Here is a 25,517-nt window from a genome sequence, read left to right as displayed (position 1 = left end):
TTAAATCTGTGTTTCTATAAAATAATGCTTCTTCAGAACCAGAAACGCAGGCACATTCAGGTCACAAGCATGTGATTCACTGCAAGTGCAGCTGTTGGTGAATGCAAACAGAAACATGGATAACAGCAATCTTAAACTCCAGCACATGTAACCTTAGAGGTTAAACACAAGGGAGCCACAACCATTGACTGTATATGAGAATTGGGCTGAGTGACCCCTCCCTCAAGTTCCACACAGGAATTACCTGCTGGCTCCAAGAAGCCAAAATCCCACAGACTTCTATTGTCATTTTCTATGGATGAGGTCACACTCACTTGATCCAGTTCTCATTTACAGTATTTCCCTCGCTTGTTTTCTCACTGTTTTGCAGATTGTTGTCAGTCAATTTTGCATCATTTTTTTTCTTTGTTCTGTGATCTGATTGGCTGTAAACCTTGTCAATCAATCTCCTCTGTGCTGTTTGACCTTCACAGAATCCGTCCAGCTGTCACATTTGCATAAATCTTTGATTGCAAAAAGAACGTTGTTTGCATTCTTTGATACTGGATTCATTTTTCTAAAAAGGTTTGAACTCTGAGAGTTTAAAGAAGAGAGAAACGTGAAAATGTTTATGTCTGACTGAATAAAGTGGATAAAGTGTGTAGTGAGGGGTTTTACAGCCTTAAAACATCTGTATTAAATCTGAGTACTTTGCAGATTTTGTCTATCCCAGGTTATTTAGAACGTAAACCCCACAATACAGGAAGAAACAGAGCAGATGCTTTCCATGTTCCGTCGCACATCATCTCAGCCTCTAGCGCGGCTTGTATGATCTCTTTGGAAGAAGCTCACCTGTCACTGGTAATGAGGGGGTCCTTCCTTGGAAAGGGGGTTTGAGGCTGCAAAGTGTAAAGACTTCCAAGAAGTAGACTCATAGATGTTTTAAGGCTGGAACCAGTCATTACACACGTTACCTATTTATGTCAGACAGACATGAACATTTTCACACTTTTCTCTCTCGTTTAAACTCTCAAAGTTTGAACCTTCATAGAAAGATATATCCAGTTTTATAGAATGAAAACAAGAATCTGCTTAAGAAAGAAGAATTGTGCACCTATGGGTTTTTGTAAATGTTCTCTGTACTGGATGGAGAAGAATGATTGACAACAGCCAATCAGGATGCAGTACAGTGCGCTGTCAAGTAAATTAATAAAAAAGCAGGTGAAATGACACCCAAAAGAATTCTCAAAATAACGAAGGACCGCTGTACATGTACTTCAGATCAGATCAGATCAAATTAGAATAAAATTTGAGTATAAAACAAGATTTAAATAGATTCCACTTAGAAAGAGCAATGTTGATTTTAAAGCTATTTTTTATCTTTTTTAGGCAAACAAGCACCAAATGGGCAGTTTATCGTTTTATTCGGTTTTTTTTGTTAGTTTTTTCATTTATTCATCTTATAAACCTGTTTTGTCCCTGTCGGGGTCACGGGGCTGCTGGAGCCTATCCCGGACACAAGTTTGTTACAGAGATCGACCCAAATGCCATCGCCAAGCAAAAAGTTATCGGCGTGGGAGAGTTTGGGGAAGTGTCTCGGGTGGTGATGACACAGGGCAGAGGGGAAGTGACAGTCGCCATCAAGACCCTGAAGCCAGGAGACTCTGAGAAGCAGAGGCATTACTTCCTGAGCGAGGCCAGCATCATGGGCCAGTTCTCACACCCAAACTTCATCCAACTGGAGGGAGTCGTGACCAATCTCAAGCACGCCTTGATAGTGAAAGAATACATGGAGAACGGAGCCCTTTTACGTATTTACGCATTTAAAATGTTTACCGTTTTAAATGTAAGAATTTATGAACTACATGAGACGCATTCTTTAAATTCCTATACATATGTTGCAGTCCAGTGTACACACTTGGTGTGTTTCTCACTGACCTAAGGCATTTCTTCGTCCCTTATCCTAAAGGTAATTCTAAACCCAAATGTAAAACAAAGGTTTGAAATAAAGACTACCTGTGCATGAAACAACAAATGTCCTCTCAATGTCACTTGTCAGCCATGGTTTGGTGTGTGAGCCTCCACATTGCTTTTGACTTGTCGCCAACGCTCAGGAAGAGACACATGCTTGCATCTGCTGAGGCAAAGCAAAGATCTGAACTGTCAAATCTCAATGAGACAAAAGCTTAAACATCACACTGAGAATGTAGTGTTTTTGATAAGGAGGATCTACCCCTAACCCGGCAGCCTCTCAGCCCAGCAGTGCTCATTAGCCGAGTAAAAGAAAATATTCCCCCTGCATCTGAAGGAATTCTGGGATGGCAAAAACCCATGCAAGTTTAATAAACTAGCTTTAATTTTCTTCAACAGGGGCAGTAAGGTCACAAATGCTGTGTGTCTGTGTGTGTCACCTGCAGCACCTACCAGGCCAAATGCAGAAATAATGATGCACACATGATGTGTGCAAATCGAATCTGCCTTCCAAATTACTGAAAACCCGCAGCTCCATACCTGTAGGGTGTACCACCTGCTTCGAGACCTTCTAGATGCAGTCACCCACTTAGCTTGTGCACAAAACCCCAGTTAGCTCAAGGGTACAAAGTAAAAAAACAAGAAATGCAGTTAGTTGTGGAGAGCAGAGGAGGAGAACAACAAAAGACTGGACACGGATCTTTATTGCAAAAAGCTCGGCTGCGGATGACATGCGTTAGAGAGGAGCAGCAGCAATTAACCTGCCAGGGCCGTCACAGGACGGCTAAAGACACATTTAAGGCAAAAACGTGAAGTGAAGCTGAGCTTAAAATCTTCATCTTCAAGCTGTACAGAAAGGCTGCTGGCTGTATCACTAAAAATGGCCAAACATATGTGAAACACATGTGAGAGGATAAATATAACTCTCCGTATCCGCTTGTTTTTTCTTTTTTCCTATATCGTTTTTCTGTAACGAGCAGATGCAACTGATCCATTTATCAGTTTTTTTCTTCTGCAAGAAAACCTGTAGTTTATCAAATATTCTCGTTATTTAGCTCCAAGTTCTGGGTTTTCTCATTCATAAACTATGCTCAGCGGAAAAAGACACGTCCCTTTGTGCACAAATTTATCCTGCCGTAGAGATTTTGTGTGAAAAACAACGAGGTTTAGTTTTAGAGATGCAGAGACGTTTGCATCTGATGCTTTTATGGTTGTTCACTTGACCACTTATTTTTAGCATCTTTGTGCAGGATATGGTTTATAAGTGTTGCTACATGCTGCATCTGAAGTAGTTCTATTTTTGATTTGACAAAAATGTAACTGATGCTTCCTAACAAAACATTCTTCCATTAATAGGTACTCCTTCAGGCACCAGCAGTGGCTATGTTCTTTAAATTCATCACACAAACTGTAAGAGTGTGCAAAAAAATGGAAAATTTAGTAAATAAAAAAGGCTCCAAAACCAGCCGTTTGTGTCTCGTATTGCTCAGATGAAGACTGCTACCTATCACCGCTGGTCTGACACGACTCTTGGTTAGGCTGTCTGTTTGTTTTATGCAGCAACAAACAAACAGACAGCACTCTGCATTTGCAAAGCTAGACAGGTTTGTTTTTCCTCAGGCACACAATACAGAACAGCCTCAACTTGTTAGCAACAGTAAAAACGTCACTGGAGCTAAAGGAACTACAGCCACAACAACGGAGAGTTGCGCTAAAAGTATGCGCCAAACAAGACCACACACTCCCGCTCTTTTGTTGGTGACAGAAAAGTACCAAGCTGTTAGCTAAAAAGACAAAGAATGTAAGTCCCCTTTTTATTTGGTGATTGTTTTACTGTGTTTTCCCTCTTTAACTGCTCTTTCTATTTTTCTTAATTCCCTTGATTTGTTTTTTTTTCTTTGTTTTTTTGCTGTAATATTTTTAGGACATTTTTTTTACATATCAAACATGCTGCCCGAATAACCTGTGTTTGTTATGTCAGATACCACTGTATTCACGGTATTAACAAGCAGGCTCAGGAGTATTTAGCATAATTCCCTACACTGTTAGGACCTTTCATAGTCTGAACTGAACTTTCATTTAAATTCCTGACCAATCGGGACCGGATTATGTCCCTAGGCTGATGTGTTGGTTAGTGCACTTGCGTCAGAGCAAGGCCGCAAATCCCAGCTGCCTCCCTTTTTTGGAGTTTGCATGTTCTCCCCATGCATGTGTGGGTTTTCTCTGAGCACTACGGCTTACTCGCACAGCCCAAAAACACCTTTCATAGGTTGATTGGTGACTCTAAATTACCTGAACAGTCCAGGGAGTAACCTGCCTTTGCCCCTGAGTACCTCAGGTATAGGCTCCACCAACCCACACAGGACTAAGCAGGTGTAGAAGACATAGAAAAGGATGGCTCCACTTGCAGACCCAGAAAATGTGTATTTTAAATATAACTTCAAGAAATCCTAGTAAACATTTCTTTTTTCAATCAGAAAACACCAATGAGGGTGGTCACTTCTTGGTCAAATAATGAGTTGCTGACCATCATCAATGAACAACGCTACGAACCACCAAATGCTTCCCGAGTGTCTGTGTCTGTAGGTCACCGCTCCCACAGGGGATGGGTCCAATGCGGAGAACAACTTTCACACACCTAGGTGTGTGACAGATAATGGGACTTTAACTAACTTCATCTTAATGACGTCATTGGCTGCTCCTATTCAGGAAACACAGGAACGACTTTCAGCTTAATTCTGTTTTATGATTGACTTTTTGATTTTTTGTGAATCATTTCAGTTCACCTGCAACACATTCAAAACTTAAAATTAAGCTTTTGTCAGATGCACCCCAGCAATTTTGGGTTTTCCAGGTAGGGGAGGTTTGCAGAGAGGAGGGGCTGCATCTTAAGGTGAGCACAGGTGTGTCTTGCAGTTCCCTTAAGGCTCATACCACCACCTTAAAGGACATCATCAAAATGGAATGTACCATTGTTGTGTGTGTGGTAAGTGTATTTGTACGGCTAATGGAAATTAAAAATACTTGTGATGTACAGGTAATTCTGTCGTACTGTTCCCTTAGGTCACACTTTAGTTGTTAGGCGCGAGTAGGTTGTAGGTGCGAGTACTGACTCCACACTGATCATGCTTTAGGGCTGCATGCACGTAAGTGCCCGTATAGGACGATCCTACAAACTAAGCTCTGACTGTCTTATTTACTAAAATCTATCATTCAGGCTGCATGCATGGAGCGTGCACCTATCACGTAACAAGTGCCTAACGGGCTCCTTGGGGGGGGGGGGGGGGGGGGGGGTCAAAATAAGGATTCACCATTTCAAGCCTTGAGGGAACTGCAAGACACAGCCGCCTCTAAGAACATTCGACACATACGTGTTGTATAAGCGTTAGCTGCAACCTGTCATTTACAGCATGCCCGTAGCAAAAATGTGCATGAACATTTTTGCTCTACAGGCTCAACAAGTGGTCTACAAGCTTGATATTTGATGCGAGCCACATGCTTCTCCCACACAGGTTTGCTATTTTTTTTATATTGTATCCCGTATCCACCCCCAAACACAGTTGTGACTAAGGATTTAATCTGCCCCAACTGACATACTGAAAAAGCTCAGTAAACAGTTTGATGCACATACAAAGACCTTGGAAAAACACGTTAGTGATCTTTAGTTGCTGTTGCAATGTTCCAACTTTAGCTTTGACCTGAAAATTCTCCTAAGCTGCCCACAACTGATTTACACCAGCAACTTGATAGAAGGTATTCAAGCGTTTTTTCATTGAATTGGAAGTTATTAGCAAATTCACATTCATTTTAAAGATAAATAAAGCCTTAGCATTTGTGATGTTTTATGATATTAAAGGTATTCTCTCTATCAACATCTAAAAGTAGACTAAATTCACAGCAAGAGCTTGTGATGGAGCTGTGTATTGTGTATTACGCAAGAGAAGTGCAACTACTGCATTCAATACTTTCTTTCTATTTTCTCGATTTATGTTAAATTCAGTGCAGTTGGCACTCTCCCAGGTACCCTGACATTCAGGCTCTGACACTTTAGCCCCAGATTAAATCAAAGCTCTAAAGAAAGCAAAATGAGGACAAAGAGGGGGACCTCTCCTCCTTTGTATGCTCCCACCATTATTCTTCTGCCCTGCTTAATTTTTGCTCTAAAAGGTCAGGTCAACCACAGAAAGTCAATGTTTAATTTATTGGTTGGGTTTTTTTGTAGAGAAAAAAATGTCTAACACTAACATCAGGTTGGAGAGCAGACTTTTCCCCTCATGCACCTGCAGTTATCAGCATTATAGAATCATTAACAAAAAAGAGAAAAAAAAGTCAGCAAGCTCAAGCCTCAGCATTTCATTTCCAGCATACTGGCCAGCACTACACCAGCAGCCACTCTGTCTAACAACAGGCACACATACAAAGATCAAATAACACAGTGGCACTCTGTGTGGACGTCCAGGAGGACTGGCTGAGGGGCTGATGTTTTTTTACAATGCTTGTTTTATTATTCATAAGAGGTTGACATTTCCAGGATGTGGAGCTCATTGTTGGCTGGAGTCCTAAAGCTCCTCCATTCATTGACTCTCCTGCAAACTCACAGACAACCCCCAATGTGGCATATGTCAGGGGGTGTGGGGGCAACAACTGCTCCATAGGTAAATAAGAACTGGACTTGAAAAGACCTCAGCCATAAATGCTCAACGGTGTCCACCATAAAATTAGACCCTAGTAAGGATCTCCAATCAATGATGCGGTGGTAAAAGCCCAGGGTCAATACCTCATGTCACCACATTATAGAGCCCAACACGAACTCTAGGCTCCAGGTATTAATAATTTATCAGTCTCATCTTCTATCTCCCTACAGTCAGTCGATATTCAGAGTGGTGGCAGCTGCAGAGTTTGGCATTGATCAATTTTACAGTCACTGTAAAAATAGTTGACTGTAAATGAGAACTGGACGGAGCGAGTCTGACGTCATAGAAAACGGCTTACGTGAGGGCCAACCATTGACAGTAATACAAACTGGACATACTAACCTCCCCCCCTGTTTTTCCAAACAGGAAGTACCTGTTAGTTCCAAGAAACCAAAAGCCCATAGACTTCTGTGGAGAGGTAAACAGTTGTTACTCAGTCATTCTATTGGTCAGAATTACCATTCTTGATCTAATACCTTTTATTAACATGCTCTTGATAATCCTAATTTTTTTTCATTATATTTTTTCTGTAATTTCTGTAGTAAATTTACTAATCACATTCTCTAAGTAAAAGCATGTGGCCCCCACCTCAAACGTGTGATTGACAGATTCTCCCGAGCCGCTTTCAGTGAGAGGGATGTAGACTTCCAACAAACCTACTCATGATTGGTGACAGTAGTTGCCCTAGAAACATGACGCAGACCTACGCGAACCAATCAGTGTTGACTGGCTCCAAATGGAAGAGTACATATTGCAGAAAAATGACAAAAAGAATTACAATGATCAAGAACTTGTGAAAAAGGTATCAGATCAAATAATAGTTATTCTGACCAATGGAATGACTGAATAATAGCTGTTTAGTTTTCTAAAGAAGTCTATGGAATTCTGACTTCTTGAAGCCAGCAGGTACTTCCTGTTTGGAATGCTGGGGGGGGTCAGTTCTCATATGCAATCAATGGTTACAACGAGAACAGATTTTCTCAAGTAAGTTATGAAAGGTTTATGTACTAAAAGGGAAGGAATCTTTGTATAACAGCTACCGGTATGTTGTTGGTTTTTTGGGGTTTTTTTTCTTTTTTTGGTTGTACTTTCAGAAGAAATCTGCAGAATCTTTCTGAATATTTTCAGTTTTCAGTTTAAAGCTTCACACTTCATTATTGCAGGCCTGCAGGAATAAAACAGTGTCTGAAACAAATAAAAATCTCTGATGGAATCCAGACAAATGCATGTTTAAAAGCAAAATTAACTTCTAAATCAGTTCAACTCCTCTTACCAATGATTTGTCCTCAGTACAAATAAATACCACCTGAAGCACTCATGCATCTCAAAAGCATTAAGTTCTTAAAACCTGGGAAAACTTGCACAATATGGTGAGGGGGGAGACAATGCAGAACCAGGATGGCCTCCAGCTCAAGAGAGACAAAGCAGAAGCAGTTGGATAAAGGAATAAGGAATAAGCAGAAAAAGGGGAAATTGGAACAAGAATGGAAGCATGGGAGTGGAGGCAGAAGAATCCATGAAGGGAGGAAGGTGAGGAGGACAAATTCCACTGGGACAGCAATAATGAAATGATGGATGGGCAGGCAGGAGGAAGAACTGCCCATACAGTAAAGATATGCACATGAAGAGCCAAATATAAACACAATCGCTGCTGTGGTGTGAAATCCTCCAGTTGACCACAGCACACACCTTGATTTTGTACCATACAGCATCATCCACTCATGAATCAAATTTTTGCAGCTGATGTGGACTAACTTCATCAGGGAAGCTCATGGATGCTTGCAAAGCAAAGCACCTATAATGACTCCAACCGGAGCTCTTCATTGGTGATTTCTGCAAATTCCTGCAGGGCCAATATGTGGTGAAGAGCTTTTCTTGAGGGGGGAGGGTTGAGATTATGCAAAAAATTAGATGAGCGGCACATTTTGTGCTCCAACAATAAATTGCTGTAGCTAAACTATGGTTAAAAAAAAAAGAAAATAGAAATACTCTTGAGCTTTTTTAGTAAGATTTGTTTACCAACATGGATAAGGACTGACAAGAAGTTTTGTCTGGGTTTTATTTTTTCCACGACTGCCATAGCTTTTAATAATATATCTCATGATGCTTATTTGGACGGTAAATAAAGCCTTATCCACAACTGTCCTTACGTGGGCAAAAATGGGCAAACCTGTATGGGGCACGCAGGTTGCCCGTGCAAATATCAAGCTCATAGGCCGCTCAGTGAACCCATAGAGTGAAATGTTCATGCACATTTTTCTACGGGCACGCTGCGGGTGACAGATTGTAGTAAACATACACAAAACCCAAGGGTACAACAGGTGAGACCTAGGCACGCCATATGGAGTTTTCGTTTTTACAACACCTCTGAACCCTGCGCACCTGTTGGGCAAGGACCCCGTTAGTGCTGTTCAAGTGATCAAGAGACAGAAGAGTGCTGCTTACCTGCAGTCTGACTGTTCCAAATGAGGAAATTGGACATGAGGAAGTGCGTGTAACTTCCATCATCTTTACAAATGCTTCACAATACACTTACCACATGCACTCTCCATGGGCCCAGACAACAAAAAAAAACATACGGGTGCATGTGACTAAAGTTTAGAGGCCCTTTAGTGGACTAGGAGTCAATGCATTGGTGTTTTAAAAAAATGACACAATCAAGGAAATTTGAGGCAAGCCCCTGTTTGTTTCAAAGCCACGTTCTTTGAGTTCCACTGAATTGGCTTATTTTGACAATCATGTGGGACTGAGTCACATGTCAGAAGTTCACTACTGTTACAAGGAATTTTATCAGGATGTGACAGCTGACAGGACGACAGAGGAGGGCAGCTGACAGAAGACAGGACATTGTGACGGACGGGGCCGCTTTAAGCACTGCTGACTTATTATTCAGAAAAAGGATCTATAATATAGTTCTTTTTCAATACACCAAATTTCTGAAATTATTAACAAATTGTTGATTGAAAGAAAATTAAATAATTGCTCCAGTGTTTTATAAGACCACCTTAAAAATTTAACAACATTTTCCCATTTTGCAGTATGTACTGTATATACTGTATTTTGTATTTTGTCATTTGGTAGGGGAAGAAGTTTCCAGCATACTAGCGTATTTTCAGAAAGGAACATTTTGCATGACTCTAGTCAAATATCGCATTCCACATGTATTCATGCTTTGTCCCATTTCCATCACTGCACAAACATGGCTTTTCACACTGTATTTTAATGGGACTATTTTTCAGATTCTATGGTGAGGATTTTCATCAGCCTTTTTCCAACAGTGAGATCAGGTTGAGGGGGGTTTATTGTGTTTCCACAGACCTGTGTGTCTCTTAGCTCTGGTTATTGATTCTAATCCTTCTACAGGATCTACTCCTCTCATCAATTCTGCACATGAACCACAGCAGCTTGATTGGTCGCTTCAGCGGAACAACTCTCTTGATTGGCTCAGCTGCCTTCTTCATTAGAGAATGCTTGAAAGGCAAGCTGACCTCTGGAGGGTTCCAGAGCATGTTATGATGAATGACTTTTTCTCCATTGACACCCCCTTCTTCCCTCTTCCTACACACACAAATGTACAACCCATCGTTGTGTGAACATCTAAGCCGCAGCACGACTCAAAAACAACCAAAGCTCAACTGCCGGTAGGTGTGGCCTTACACGACTGACAGCTTTGTCACTAGTGCTTGTTGTTGTCTGAATCAACATGCTCAAACAGATTCTTTGCATTTTGGCAGTTTACAAAAATTGAAATGATGCAAAACAAACCTGGTCATTAAAAAACAACAGGATGGCATGAGAATGCTGCGAAACAGTCTGCAGGAACGCTGCAGCTCTGCCACGTTCTGGGTAGACCTGCGTCACATCACTAGTCTTAGTGATGATGAACAGAATGGATGATACCAATTATGTTTATATAAAAGCAATAGTAAAGCTCTCAGATTCAAACATCTCTAATTGGAGACATCAGGCTGCACCCTGACTGAAGGAACACCCACAGACCCGCTCCTTTTTATTGAAACTATGAAATATAACTGATGACTCACCACACATCCAGATGTGAGATTTACGCAGGATACTTTATTGTTCATGATTATCTTTATGCACTCTGTAAAAGACACTATTTAATGTTCTTCTGCAACTCTGGATCAGGGGTCTGCAACCTGAGGTTCCAGGTCCACATGTATACCCCTCCATAGTGACTCCCTGGCTGAAGAAAAATAAAATATTAGTAATTTTTTTTTAATTGATAAAGCATTAGAATTGATAAAATGTTAATTAATTAATGTATATATTTATGGCTGCACATAGAAGTTGGATGAACTTTTTATATCCCTGGTGACCTCAAGAGTCCTTACTTGCTCAATACTTCCTTCAGTATCCACAGATTTCAAATACTAGGCTAAACTTTGGTTAAAAAAAAGGTTAGGGTTAGGGTTAGTTTAAAGCACATATCTTTTGTTCTTTATATACTTTTTCTAGTGGATCAATAATCAACGAAGGGATCTTTGAGTTTAGGTTAAGAGCAGTAGTGAGTAAGAAAAAGGATGATGGCTGGCTGAAGTAGACTTATAGAGAATAACAAGAGAAAATCCCATTTAGGTCTTTTGTGTCATATGAATGAATTAGTTGCACTGGAATGATCCTGTTTGGCACAGGAAATCTTTTATTTTAAGCAGAAGTCATATGAGTAAAATAACAAAAGTAAAAAAACAGTCACATTTTGAGAAAATGCTATATGTCTGTTTGTATTCGAGCCAAAAAATAAATATAATTTATAGTTATTAGAAAAGCAACAATGTAAAAGCAAAGCATCAAATTTTCATAAAGAGTAAAATGAGACCTTGCAGCTCCTACTAGGTTTTAATCAGTAAAAAAAGGCAAAAAGGGATTTTTTCCTGTTAAGGGGTGGCAGACCTTTTTTTTCTAGATGAACTTTTTCAAGTCCAGCTGTTCTGAAGATCAGAATCCTGCCATGAAATGACCTGAATGACAGAATCCTCCCAGACATAACATTAACATCTATTGGCTCATCTCTTTTCATGCTTTTACATGAAAGTAATTCTTTGTTTTTCAGCACCTGCGAGTGCTTCAACAAAGTAATAACAAATGGGAAAAGAATAAATAGATTATGACTGTATTAAGCATGATGCCATAGTTAGCTTCAAATATTCAGGACCCAGAAAGTTCCAACCAGAGTGCTGCATGTTTGATGTAAAGAATCTAAATTCCCAGTTGCTGCTACGCTCAGTCTACAGTCTGTATGTAGCAGACATTTTTACAGATGTCTCCACGTGTGCAGCTTTTACATGTCTGTGTGTTTGTTCATGTGCCTTTCATCTGCTGCATTACTCTGCATCAAAGTTCCTCCGCTTCCCTTCCACAGTCCCAGACTGCGTGGGCCCCTCTTATCACTGCAGCTACAGGGTGTCTCTTTAGCAAAAAACCTCACTTTCTCTTTACATCCATCAGCCTGCATCAGCACCCCCACCCCCCACCTGCACCCTTATGCCAGAGCTACAGTTCAGCGAGCAGGCAAAGGCTGGTGGTGTTAAACTGTTAACAATCGCCCGGCAACAACCGAAACAGCTGGAAGGAAAATCTCACTGGGTAAGCAATAAATTAGGCTCCTAAACCCGACAACTCAAACAGCCTTGAACAGAAAAACACAGATAAAGGTGTTATTATCTTCTACTAAAAACCCAGAGTAATCCTTTTACCCTTTCACGGAAAAGCAAACATGCCGTCATCACATGTACTTTGATTGGATTCGGTTTCACTCTGCAGACAAAAGCAGCATGACAAAAAACCATTAAAAACCAAGCAGCAAGGCAAATAAAGGAGCATAGATTAAAGACTGAAAACAGCCAATCAGTGCAGCACATCTGAAGAACATACTCCTGGGAGCCAACTGGAAAGAAGGAGACAAAAAGAATAAAAATTGGCCAATTTTGAAGTACCCAAGGTTAGCGAATGCCTCACACCAAATTATATATCAGAGGAGCATTATATGGCAGAATTTAACAGATCCTTATGTTTCACATTATTTATTGCTGTCTGAGTCAAACAAAACAGTCAGCCACATACTCAGCCTCGGTCTGTTTTTATTAACAATATAAGTCGGATAAAAAAAGAGATTGTGAAATAGATTACTGTAGAAAAAGTATTGGATGGATAAATCACTAGATTGTATCATTATACTGAGACCCCCCCTCTGCTGGGGGTTGTCCAGCATAGAGGCATGGAGGTCCCATTTTTAAGAGTCTTTGGTTTGACTCGACAGTGGATTTGAACCATCAACCTCCCAGTCTCAGGGCGGACACTCTTACGTTTGGGTTTTTTGATCAGTTAAGAATCTTTACTTTGGGGAGAGTTATCTTAAAATTGCATTTCTGAGCATTTCTCTAATCATGTTGTTGTGAATCAGGAGAAGGTAAAAAATTTTTTTTTTAATTTTTCGTTATTATATAATTTTTATTCGTTATTTTACTTTTTTACTTTATTTTATTTCCCAAATAATGACCCATCCGCAATGATCCAGTATAATTGGGCAAAGTGACTTTAAAAAAAAAAAAAAAAAAATAGAAAAGAAGTAGTCCGCTGCTGTACTTGATTAGTCAAGTGGACCGGTGGACCGAGCAACCGTGTCTCTGAGCAGAGTAGACGGACTCACAGCTTTGTGTTTGAGGGAAAGGGAGAATGCTTTGTTACGTGTGCGCTATGTGTGGGAGGCTTCGGACTGCCATCCGTCCCGCATCTCTAGGTGAACGAGCTACCGAACTCAGGAGAGCTGGGTCTCCTGGTAAAAGTGTGTGTCCTAGCAGAGCTTGGACCCCCACCTCACACAGTGGCTTTGGGGCGGTATGTGAGCTTTTCAAAGCAGAAATGTTGCTCAGTCCTTAGAAACTGTTCAAACAATCACGTGGATTTGTGTTTCCAGTCGTGTCCCGACAAAATAAAGGCTGGTGTTATTCCCACATATTTGCAGTCAAGATGCGGCATTTCCCACATGGATTTTATGTACATCAAAGGCTAAATGTTGTTAGCCCGTGTTAGCCCACTCCTAGCCCTGGCTTCTTCCGGCTCTGTTCTTTATCAGAAAAAGCACTGACCACACGGATTAAAATTAAAATGATGAGCGAACAGGCGCTTCATAATACAGTAACCATAACATTAATAAAAGCACGAGCAGCCAGATATCTATGTATGTAGCCACTCTGCGCACTCATTTCCTCTTCCGGTTTTTCAAACACTACTGCGCATGTGCGAATTTATTCTGACTGAAAGTGTGACCCATGTGAACGTTTGTTATAATCCGAAAACGTTTTCTGGACCCATGTACACGGTTGAATTCTAATTCGACCATTGATCCGATCAAGATATTTTGCACATGTAAACGCGGCTTATGGTGTCGACTCACAGCGTGGGGGGGGGCGTGGCATCACGATGGTGTCTCTCCATCGTGAGGTCAGTCAGCCATCACGATGGACGATGGTATCGTTATAAAAATGAAACATTGGAACTCATGGCTGACTTTCTCAGCACCTCATGCTTGTATGTGCTTCTAAACATTGATTTCTAAATCTCTTTGATGACTGTCACCCTTAAGAAGAGCAAATCAATATGAAATAAATCCAGTCAAGCTTTCAAAGACTTTTGCTTGGCTTAAAAAAATCTACACTAATATACAAAAGATATTTAAAATTTGTAAATAAAGTGTTTAAATCAACTGCACAACTCAATATTCTTTAATTCAGTATAATGTTTAACTGCATCTCATTGCATCCAACTGCTGCTCTCTGTGTGGGTACAGACAGACCAAAGGAAAAAAATGAGTCAAGAACGCAAAGTAGACAGAGAGTCTAAGCTTCTCCCACTTCCTGAATAAATAATTGATCAGAGGAGCTGTGATGGGTATTGATCTATACCTTTATTTGTTCTGTATTGACTGTGATCACTGTTAGGAAATTAGGGAAAGTCATCTTGAATTATAAGATCAGTTTGGAAGGTCAGTAGTTTAGTCGTTTTCAAGTGTTTTACGATATCGATGTTCTGGGAAATATTACATACTGGTGTTTGTTTTTCCAGTTTCCCCAGTCCAAATCAGTTACAGCCCTCCCTTTCCACTTGAGATTACATTACTGTAGCGCCCTTGAGCCGCATGTTGGGTCAGCCAGCTGCCGTGTCTGTCAGAAATGACGGGAACCACCAAACCATTGCAGAATCTGATAATGGCTCAGCAGCCTGGTGCGAGGTCAAACCCATTAGGTTGACCCAAGAGATCGGGGAAGAAAAGAAATCCAATAAAGCTGCAACAAGCACCAAGTACTGGATACTTGAAAGGATGATGGCGTCTTTAGATGAAAATCTTTCCTCAGAGCTTATTTTCACAGACGATTAAGTTGTTACAGACAGATTAAATAATAGCAAATCCATGAAATCGACAGTGTTTGATACAGTGTACAAAATGTATAATTAAATGAATTTATTTCAGATGAGCTTAGTGACTTTCCTGTCTGCAAAAGAAATATCTGGAAGGCCAAATGGAATAGATGATGTGAAAATAAAAAAAAGGTACCAACGACTGCCCTTATGGATGAAAACGGGCTGGCTGCGGGGGAAAAATGGGAAAATCTGTAAGGGCACGCTGGTGACCCGCAAACAATATCATGTAGGGCTGCACGATATGAAGAAAACTCGCGATATGCGATATTAGTGATCAATATTGCAATGACGGTATGATTTGCGGTATATGAACAAATAGCAAAACAACCAAAGACATAACTTACATTTCACTGCAACAGTTTAAAAATTATACTCCAAATGACCCTCATCTACATAAGAGGCCAGCATCTAACATACAAGGGCTGCATCCAATTGGTCAACAACGTGAAGGCGTCCATCCAAATCGTGATATGTTGAAATGGATTTATTTGATTAATTTAATACTTCAAGCTGTCCTAAGATTGTTTTAGCACATTTAAGGTAACCATTTATTGCAATTTTCGCCGTCTTTTGCGATATTCGATTTATTTTGCAGGCCTCATATCAAGGCTGTAGCCCGCTTGATGAGCCTGTAGAGAAGGAACGTCGGACTCCACGCCTCAAGGGCTGGGATCTGGATTTTTACAACCTACCTGCTGCTTATAGCCTGGATGAAAAATGCTCTGCCAACTAGAGTGGAGAGTAAACATTATCCATACCTCATTAGTGCATGTCACATTAACCTTACAAACACTTTAGAATACAGTTAACACACACAAGACAATGGTACGTTCTGTTTTCATGATGTTCCTTTAGGTGGCTGTATGAGGCTCAAGGGAACCGCAAGACACACCCCTTAAGATGCTACGACCCTCCACGGGCTCAGAAAAAAAAACGCACTCATGAGGGGGGAATGTGGTTAAGGCTTTAAGTGCTGATATAGAATTTTCTGCACTAAAAAGTAAATATGACCTAATCATTGTCCTGTGTCAATGATGTACAATTAGATGTGGTTACATGTGCAAAATATCTTTGATCAGATCAAAAATTGTATTAGAATTGAACTGTGTACATGGGTCCAGAAAACTTTATCCGATTTTAACAAACATTTACATACGCCACCCTTAGATCGAAACAAAGAATTTGGACACGCGCAAAACTGTCTAAAATACTGGAAAAGGCTGCAGAAGAAGAAATAGTGAGCTCCGTTGTAAACAAACCTAGAGCCTAGAGCGATATAAACTTCTATATGTTCTTTTACTATTGTTATGATTATTATTAAGTGCCTGTTCGATCATAATTTTTTATATCTGTGCGGCCAGTGCTTTATTCTTGGCGGTACGGACATGAAAGAAGAAGGGTTAGGATTAGACAAATACATGCTAACAATATTTAGCTTTGGATTTACTTAAAATCCATGCGGTCATTAATCTGCATCTTGACTGCACATTAATATGTGGGAATAACATCAGCCTTTATTTTGTCTGGACACGACTGGTAACACAAATCCACGTGGGGCAGAGTATTCTGAACAGCGTAGTTTTATTCTGATCTGCCAGTTATTCCGATTACTTTTGCCCATGTAACCACAGCTAATGACGAATTAATTCCAACTGTTTAATGTTCCATCAGAACATCAGGCATCATCTCAGCATATATCTAGATGTTCGTTTCTGTTTTCATTGGTTTATGTAGCTATTTATTATGCTTTGGCAGCATCATGTTGTAATGTTGTTTGGTTACGCTGAGTGCTTCTGATTGATGAGAATATTTACTTAACAAGTGGGAAATATGAAGCTTAGAGTAAGTGAATCACATTGTGCTTCCATTATGGGCTAAGCTGCCTTCAGAAGCTCAGAAGAACATTTACTACCAGGCGAGAGCTCAAAACCTGAAGCCATAAGAAAGAAATCACAGCTAGCATTTTCTAGTGGAAGTGCAGACTGCACGGAGCAGACAGGCTGGTAAAACATGAAGAATTCATGGAAATCACTTTAGTTTTCCAGTGGCCCAACATCAGTTAAGGTAATTTGACAGTGTGAACGTTTTTAGATAAGAAACGAAAAAGAAACCTACATTTATTTTAGAATTACACATTGACTACATTTAAAAACTTGGCCGAATGACCCGCTGGTCCCAGGAAGCCAAATCCCTGCATACTGATGAGGTCCGGCTCCAACAGGACGGCTTCTGTTGACATCACACTCACTCGGTCCAGTTCTCATGTACAGTCAATGGTATTACATTAATATTTTTTTGTAAAACAATTTTTAATAGACAAATATCTTTTTGAGCAAAAAAGTGGTTTAAAATAAATCAAGCTATGAACCAAAGACAGCTTAGCTTGATAAATTGGATTACCTGACTGAAGCAAGAACTAAATTTCAAATATAGATGAATCCTTATTATTATTAAGTATTGAAACAAAGTAATTGACCTCACTTAATTCATGTTTCAACATGAGCTCATGTTCTTCTTTGCCCTTTGATGTGAGCAACTTTTCTTAATGAGCGTGTGTGTTTGCCGCATGCTGAAACTGGTGGAGAGCCAGCTGTGGGTGATCAGGTGTCCTTTTCTTGATTCCAAGCAGAAAGCCAGAGTTTGGTCTCAGCAGCTGTGCATAAACCATTCCTGGATCAATAATGGCAGAGAGGCCGTATTGATTATGCATGTTAGTGAAACCTGCAAGGAGGTTGTCATGGGAAGGGATATTTGTGGATTAGGGAGAAAACCTCATGGTAATGTTGGAGGGCTGTGTGTGTCTCATAAGCTGATAAACCCATTTCTTAAAGACGTTCTGATCCGACACTGAAGCCTGACTCCACTTTTTACATTCTGTGTCCCAGACTAACCTCTGCGACAGACTACTGTAGAGAAAAAAAATCTTTAGGTAGAAATCTATTTGAGAATGGCTTCAATGGCCGGAAACACCTATGTTTCTATCGGCTGAGAGCTGCACAACACTGCAGTAATTCTTTTGTTCTGGAAATTATTAATTAAATCTCTAATTATCCTTTGTTTTAAATCAAAATCTACATTTTTTTTGCCATTATTTTTGTGTCTCTTATGCCTTTTTAATCAAAACTATTCAATCACTTTCGGAAAACTTTAAAAAGATGTACGTGTGTGTAAAACTGTATTTTTAGACTGATGTTATTATATCATCATCCATAGACGTAGCAGCAAAGCATCCGTTCATAAAGCTGGGTACAGGTAGTTTGAGGGTAATACTATCCTGCCAAAGTCGGACTGGACTGTTCAGTTGCACTTTTTTTAACCCATCTGTCACTTTTTTTGGACATCTTGCATTCTCCTCAAAAACAAAAATCCTGATTCCTGATTGCTTTGACCTCTTAAATATGTTCTTCTGATATACTGCAGACTCCAAAGAAAAATCCTAATTATATGGTCCATTTACTTTGTACAACAAAATAGGTTTGTTCTGTTTTTTCTTTCCTTTCTATTATCTACTGTAATAAAAGCACAAATTAGAAACTGAAGAGAAAAACGTTGATTGCCTCTTATCTATGTGGCCGTAGCCTGGCTGAGCATCAGTTTTCTTTTACCAACCAGTAAACCTTGGAAAGCTCCAAAAAGTAACGGTAATGTCAGGAAAGGCAACATGGGGCTCTTGGAGGTAACGAATTATAAATTATTGTTGGATTTGGCACTTATCATTCAACTACTGACATTTGTAAAGATTTCAGTAAAGTTGTGAACTCTGCCTTTGGATATCCAGGTTGCGTTCCTAAAAAAAACAAATTCCTTGAAGGTTTAACCCTTTAACACCAGAGATGTTGTGGGCAATACTTAAAGAACACGGTCTTTGACCTACTGTAACTCTTTGATGGTTTACGCGATCAATGTTAATCAGCTTATCTAATGCTGAGATTAGGGTAAAAAAAGGGTCATTTAAATACTGTCTTCGTTTAAATTTTATCCTAAATATCATATGAGCAAAAGTAAGTTTAAAAACATTCATTCATTCATTTCTTCTTAACCGTTTATTCCCTTTCGGGGTCACGGGGTTGCCGGAGCCTATCCCGGCCACTTGGGCGTAGGCAAGGGATACCCTGGACTGGTCGCCAGTCTGTCGCAGGGTGGAATATCCTCAATCACACATCCATTCACTATCACACTCACACCTATGGACAATTTAGAGTTGCCAATCAACCTATGAAGCATGTTTTTGGACGGTGGGAGGAACCCGGAGATCCCGGAGAAAACCTACGCATGCACGGGGAGAACATGCAAACTCCACACAGAAAGGTCCCCCATCGATGTTGTGTTTTTCATGTCCCCCAGCCGGGACTTGAACCGGGGGCCTTCTTGCTGTGAGGCAAGAGCGCTAACCACTGCGCCACCATTTAAAAACAATCAAGTAAATATTTGAAAGGCAAATTAAATGTTACCAAAGAACACCGATTCTGATAGTTACTGCCTGGAAAGCTTGCCTTCACCTTCCCCCTCCCCCTTTTCTTTGTTTGGAGCTTTCAGTCCAAATGTAACTGTTTTCATCTCTATTCTAATTTGCAGATTTCCACTCAGGCTGAGGTTAGAAGGATGTAAAGTGGGCAGGGCTGAGGGAAACCTCCTCAAAGCAACAAGGAGACCATCCAGTTCCACAACCAGGGCTTCAGATGAAAAAACAGCACCTCTTTCCCCTTAACCCTCCTTATCACTTGGAAAACTCCTGGTGTGTAAAATTGAATTCCAAATGTATTTTTCAGGAGGAAGGAGAGAGGGCAGCAGGAGCCGGGACAACCTCTTTAAAATGATGCTCTGCAGACTCAAGATAACAGCCCCATTGTCTGTTTAGAACAAAGACTGAAGTGGACCCACAGTCACTGTAGAGCCAAGTTACACCCTCACCCTGAACTGAACTGGTCAGATGGACCTACAACAAAAGGAAACAACACTAAATTCTGATTTAATCCTTTATGGCCAATTTTCAAGGTGTTCCCAGCGGTCTTTTAATGTTGATTATTCCAGTTTTAGCCAAAATAAAGAAACGTGATGTTGTCTAGAACATAGTTTCTGCAGAGCAGCAGTAGTTCATTACAAATTCACCTCTGAGTTGTGGGTGAGACTGTTCGTGTGGGGCAACCCTGCCTCCCTCTCCCCTTTCTCTTGCGGAGAGCTCTCTGTTTACACGCTCCCCCACTAGCTTAAAGCTCTTCCCAACCTAACAATACTGGTGCAACAAAAATGGCGAGCAATACTAGAGCTGCCCAGCAGTAGTCTTGATCCAGATGCCAGCTTGGACAGAAAAAAAGACAATAATGGTCTGCAACTGGAGGCATCGGTATGGAGCAGAGCAGAGAGCTTATGGCCGGATTGTAGTTTGCACATTAACAAGTACAGCTTTTTCAAACATCATTTCCTTATCTGCTCCTGATTCACAGCGATATAAATGAAGAAAAACCTTAGAAATGTAAATTTCAGCTTAATTTACCTTATGTGTCCTTTATCATCAGAAAAATGCCTCAAGAACATGTTAAAAACAAAAAAAAGTGCAATTTTCATCAGAGTGGGTCTTTAAATAGAATATTTTCATAAATCACAGACATCAGAGTTCTTCATTCATAAAGGCTGTTCGTAATCCATTTCCACCTGCTACACTAACAAACTGCAGGAAAAAGGGGGTTTTTGGCTGTATGCGCTTGTTGAGAGGAAATCCCACCACAGCAGGAGTGGACTGCAGCACCTGTTCATCAGCTGGCTACCTCCCCTGAACCAGACTGAACCAGATCCTGCCCACTGACCTCCTGGATATGGATTACAACCCTGTGCAGGCCGGGGCAACGTGACAATCTGGCACCCTGCTGGCTGAGGCACTGGTGCTCAGAGTCTTTGAGCATACATGTTCAAGTTGAAACGTCATTTCACTATTTTTTCCTGTAGGTTTCAATAGCTTTTTTTTAATGTTATATCCAAAATAAGAAATCAAGCATCTAAGGTACAGCTTACAATGTAAAATAATAAACCATTAACAACCCCTATAGCCCAAGCCTCGGCGGTCCCACACGTCTGTGCCACCTGTCCTTTGCCATCCTTCAGGGTGGAGGGAGAGGGTGATGACCAGATGGCTATGGAGGCCCGACCAGCATCTCCAGCGAGCAGCATCCTTACAACCCCCAACACTACAAGTTTCATGCCGGTCCCACCTCCACCCTCTCCTTCCCTTCCCCCTAAAGTCCAAACCCCTAAGCCCCACGGCTCGTCAGTGCTGCATGAATGGACAAACACAGTCCTCCACAAAAATTAGCCCCTCCACCTTTCCTCTGCAGCTGTCCAATTTGTAAGAGAAGCTTACGATGGCCTTCGCTTCTTGTCAGAAACTGACGGCCATCACTTTGCCCTAATTCCTTCTCCTCTCTGCTGATTTCTAGCACCTGAACTGAAAGACTCAATTTCTGTGAATCAAAAAGCCAGCCAGCAAGTTTGCTTTAATGTTAATCATTCATCGCCACACTGCAAACACACAGGCTGTTCTTCAAAAAGGAAACCCGATGTCTCCAGCAGCTTCTCCTTCGTCAACACAACGTAGTTGATCCAGACAACAGCAGAACTGGGAGCTTGCTACACACTGAATAAATGCTGTCGACAATAAATTATCATCCCTCTTTGTATTTTGGTTTTTAAAAAAGGAAAAAAGGAAAAACAGCAAAAGTGTCTTTCAAGATGCTGAACAGCACAGATAATATAATCTCACTTCAAAATTGGAAAAAGCTAATTCAGTAAATGAAAAGTTGAACATTTCTCAGAAGAAACATATTTTATTGATGTTCTGTTATGAATGAAATAGTATTGTATGTATTTTTATTGTCTTAGTTCTTAATCATTTTCAAATGATAAAAAATGACCCTACCTGCATCTAGGCTTGTGATTTATTATAGTCTCTTATTTTGAAACTGATCTACTCAGGACATTTGGAAACAGCTCCCTCTTTTAGTCTGCATGCACTTTGCTATTCCAACACACAAAAAATGCTGAAAAAAAGATGCTAAAAGATGCAATAATTATTTGATGTGATTTGTAGGACTTGCTGTGAATGGCAGGAGCTTCCATAACCACTGCATCACTGCTGTTGTGATTTCTCCAGGGACTCTATCCAGGCTGGAAGACAACACAGGCAGAAGCCTGAGAGCCCAGGTTCATGATTAAGTCCACCTTCAGGAAGAAATGTCTATCTATGAGTTCATTATGAGTTTGCTGGAGTGAAACCGCTAATGTTAAGGGTGAAAAAAAGCAGTCAACCAGACTGGTTTTATCTGTTTCATGGGAGATGTTTCACCAATGTCTTCAATGGAAAAGATTGCTTGTTTCAGCCATCACATCCATTAGTAGCAAATAGTCTTGAAAAAAACACAAGTTCGAGAGAGATTTGAGCTAAATCAATGGTGAAATATGGACTGAAGCTGCACTTTGAGATTTAAGCCAACATTTTAGGCAGAGAAAAGCAGTTTCAATTTTCATTATTCTATTTTTAGGAGTTTAAATGAAGTTTGTAGTTATTTGTTTCTCTGCAGATTTGATCAAGTTCAATTACAACAGCTGTAATTTAATCAAATATAACTGTCAAAAATGGTGCCCTGGCATCAATAGCTGGAAACAGAAATTCTGCAGGATTTCAGAATTATAGCACCTTTTTTTAAAAATGTTCATGTGTATAAACTGTTCAGTGTATGACATGGGTTAAAAAAGGGTGCAAAATTGGAAATTGTTTTATTCCTTTCAAAAAATTTAACTCTTTTACAGCAAAGCTTCCGCTCCAGGGCTTAGATTCTCAACCGTAACTTTTCCGTTGCGGCTTTGCACCGGTATGCAACACTTTATATGCATGTCTGTGAAAAGCCGCTTTGAATTGTTGCTTGTTGTTAAATGAGTGTTTTTGGACCCCAAAAAATTGTATTTTCCAACTGAAATGGTCAGGGGGGGGCAAGACGTGAACTTCCGGTTCCGTCTAATGATATCAGGGCGCCATGTTGTTGTCTGCAACCAGGTCCTCTTGTCCAGAAGAGGAGGGAAAATCCAGCAGCACCGGACGCCGTTCTTGAGCTGAAATGAGGTCAACATAATCCCTATTTTCTGTAGATTGAGGACAGAAAGTGAAAAACAAAAACTGGCCCAAACAAAAATAGAAAATTTAAAACAGCAGTTTTTACAAATCATCTTTATTTTTCATTTGCTAACAGTTTTCGTTTTTTTAAATTTTTTTTATTTTCAGTATTTCTTCAAACTCTTAAGACTCACTCCAATGAGAATAGTGTTTTTGTTTTTCGTTTTTTTGACCCTCATCAAAAGATGAGGGACTTTTAGTTTTTATTCTTTTGAATTTACTAAATTTTCTTAAGGTTAACAATGTCTAAACTTTAAGCTTAAAGTTTACTTTCAAGCTTAGAACTGGAAACAATCTGGTTTCCATTCACATTAGGCTGATCCGGATCTGAATCCGTAGAAAAAAATTATACTTTTGTATTCTTTTGTAACTGCGAAAAAATGACTAACAATTACTAAAGTTAACCTTGCTTGAAAGTACAAATAAATTTAACAAATACAAAACCTAGATTCTCAGCGATGCGTTCCATCTCTGAAGGATGCTATGCTTTTCTTCATAGATCTGTCATTGCTACTCATTTAATGTTAATACATGTAGCAGAAGACGTGCCACAGAAAACCCACGAAAAGAACCAAATCCACTTCACTGCAGGACTTCACAGGTACTCAGCATGGACACTGAATCTTACCACATGAAACCAGAAGGAATTTGACAAATGCAACAATCCTACTTTTTTGGTCCGAAATGATTGAAGATGTTTGATGTTCATTATCGGTGTAGGTAAACACAACAATCCGTGGAGAGTTAAAGCATCATTATCTGCTTCATTCTTGCAGCTGCAATCGAAGCTTTTCATGAAATCTTAATATGTTAGGACTCACAAGCTGAGCAAGGTTACATAATAAATATCCTTATAGTCAGATTCTTGGGTAATGATAAGATAAGACAAAAAAGATACTTTATTAATCCCAGCTTGGGAAATTGGGTCGACCATAATGTAACCATAATGCAAAAACCAAACATGCAGGAATTTTAGAACTCCATGCAGAATCTCAACAGATGGAAAACTATAGCTTCAGCTTTCCTCAACTATCCAGGAAAAGCAGCAGCTGGGACTTCAGTCGCATAATTTAATATTCATGTTCTACATGTTCCCAAGAGACTAATTGAACACACCTGATCAAATCAATAATTCACATGGACAGAATCAAAAAGCCAAAAAAACAAACAAGAATCAGCCTTCTCTGCTGTCTAGCATGTTTGGAGCTGAAGCAAACTTCAAAAAATCTTTGTGTTTTTGCCTTTTTCCATCTACATAAATGGTAAATGGCGTATACTTATATAGCGCTTTCTACCCTCTTTCGAAGGCCCAAAGCGCTTCCAATGTCATTTTTTTCACTCCGTTTTGATTAGCATTCCAAATGCTTTACACAGAAGCAGCAGTTACTTTGTTTTGCAAAGGTTGTCTGGTAATTGTTTGAAATCACAGCCGTGAACAGGCTTCATTGTAGTGCGGCTCAAATGAGAATATTCACTGTTCGTATTTTTTTGTGTGAAAAAAAAATATTTTTTTTTTTTTGCTATTTAAACCAGGAAGGTTCACCTCTAGACCTTGAGTGCTACTGTCCTGCTTGTTTTCAAGATACCCCTCTCCATCTGCTGCTAATTACCTGAATCCGGTCTTTTAAATTAGAAAATGCAATGATGAGGGGTTTAAAAGTGAGCAGGACAGTGGTCCCTGAACTTATATCAACTGCAAGGGACCTTAAAAGGGCTTCTAGTGGCTTTCAGTTTAGATCGGGGGGCACATAAGCATGGGAGGACTTTGACAGTTGGTCAATCAGTCTGCACAAGGAGGGTCAAACATGAGAGGAAATGAATGATAAAACTGGCCCATCACAGACTAATGTTTTCAAGCATATTAATGGAGCTGAATAGAAAAAACTGGGGGGAAATGCACAGGTAACAGGGATAATTGCAATGGAGGAGACGGTGTTAGTCCTAGTTTGATGAACCAGCTGGAGGTCCCGCCACCAGGCCTGGGGATCACTGCCAAGCAGCTCAATCTATTCCGTTTTGACTTAAAATCAATTCGCAATATGATTTCCAATTCAACACCATTCAATTCATTGCCTATTTATTTGTCTCTTTTGCATTCTGAAACAAAAAACATTTGGTCATGCTTTACTTTGATCCACACGGGTGCTGTGGGTTTTTGGGTTGTCTGCGCCTGTGGAGGATTGTAAAAAGGGCGTGCAGGCAGGGTGGAACTAGGTGGGGGGGAAAAGGTTTGCCCCCATACCCATTTCTGAGTCAATATTAGTATCAAT

At 40.2% G+C, this 25,517-nt stretch overlaps 1 long non-coding RNA gene across 1 annotated transcript in view; it reads right to left on the bottom strand.

Annotated features, from left to right (window-relative positions):
- Positions 1-10,701: 10,701 nt before the first annotated feature.
- LOC110017121 overlaps positions 10,702-25,517 on the bottom strand; it is a 26,711-nt gene continuing 11,895 nt past the window's right edge. Inside the window, exon 4 of the long non-coding RNA XR_002292430.2 lies at positions 10,702-10,851. This is a non-coding gene — a long non-coding RNA (uncharacterized LOC110017121). The remainder of the gene's footprint in view (positions 10,852-25,517) is intronic.

Source organism: Oryzias latipes, chromosome 3 (assembly GCF_002234675.1).
Source record: "Oryzias latipes chromosome 3, ASM223467v1".
NCBI lineage: Eukaryota > Metazoa > Chordata > Actinopteri > Beloniformes > Adrianichthyidae > Oryzias > Oryzias latipes.
This window is presented reverse-complemented; position numbering and strand designations above follow the sequence as displayed.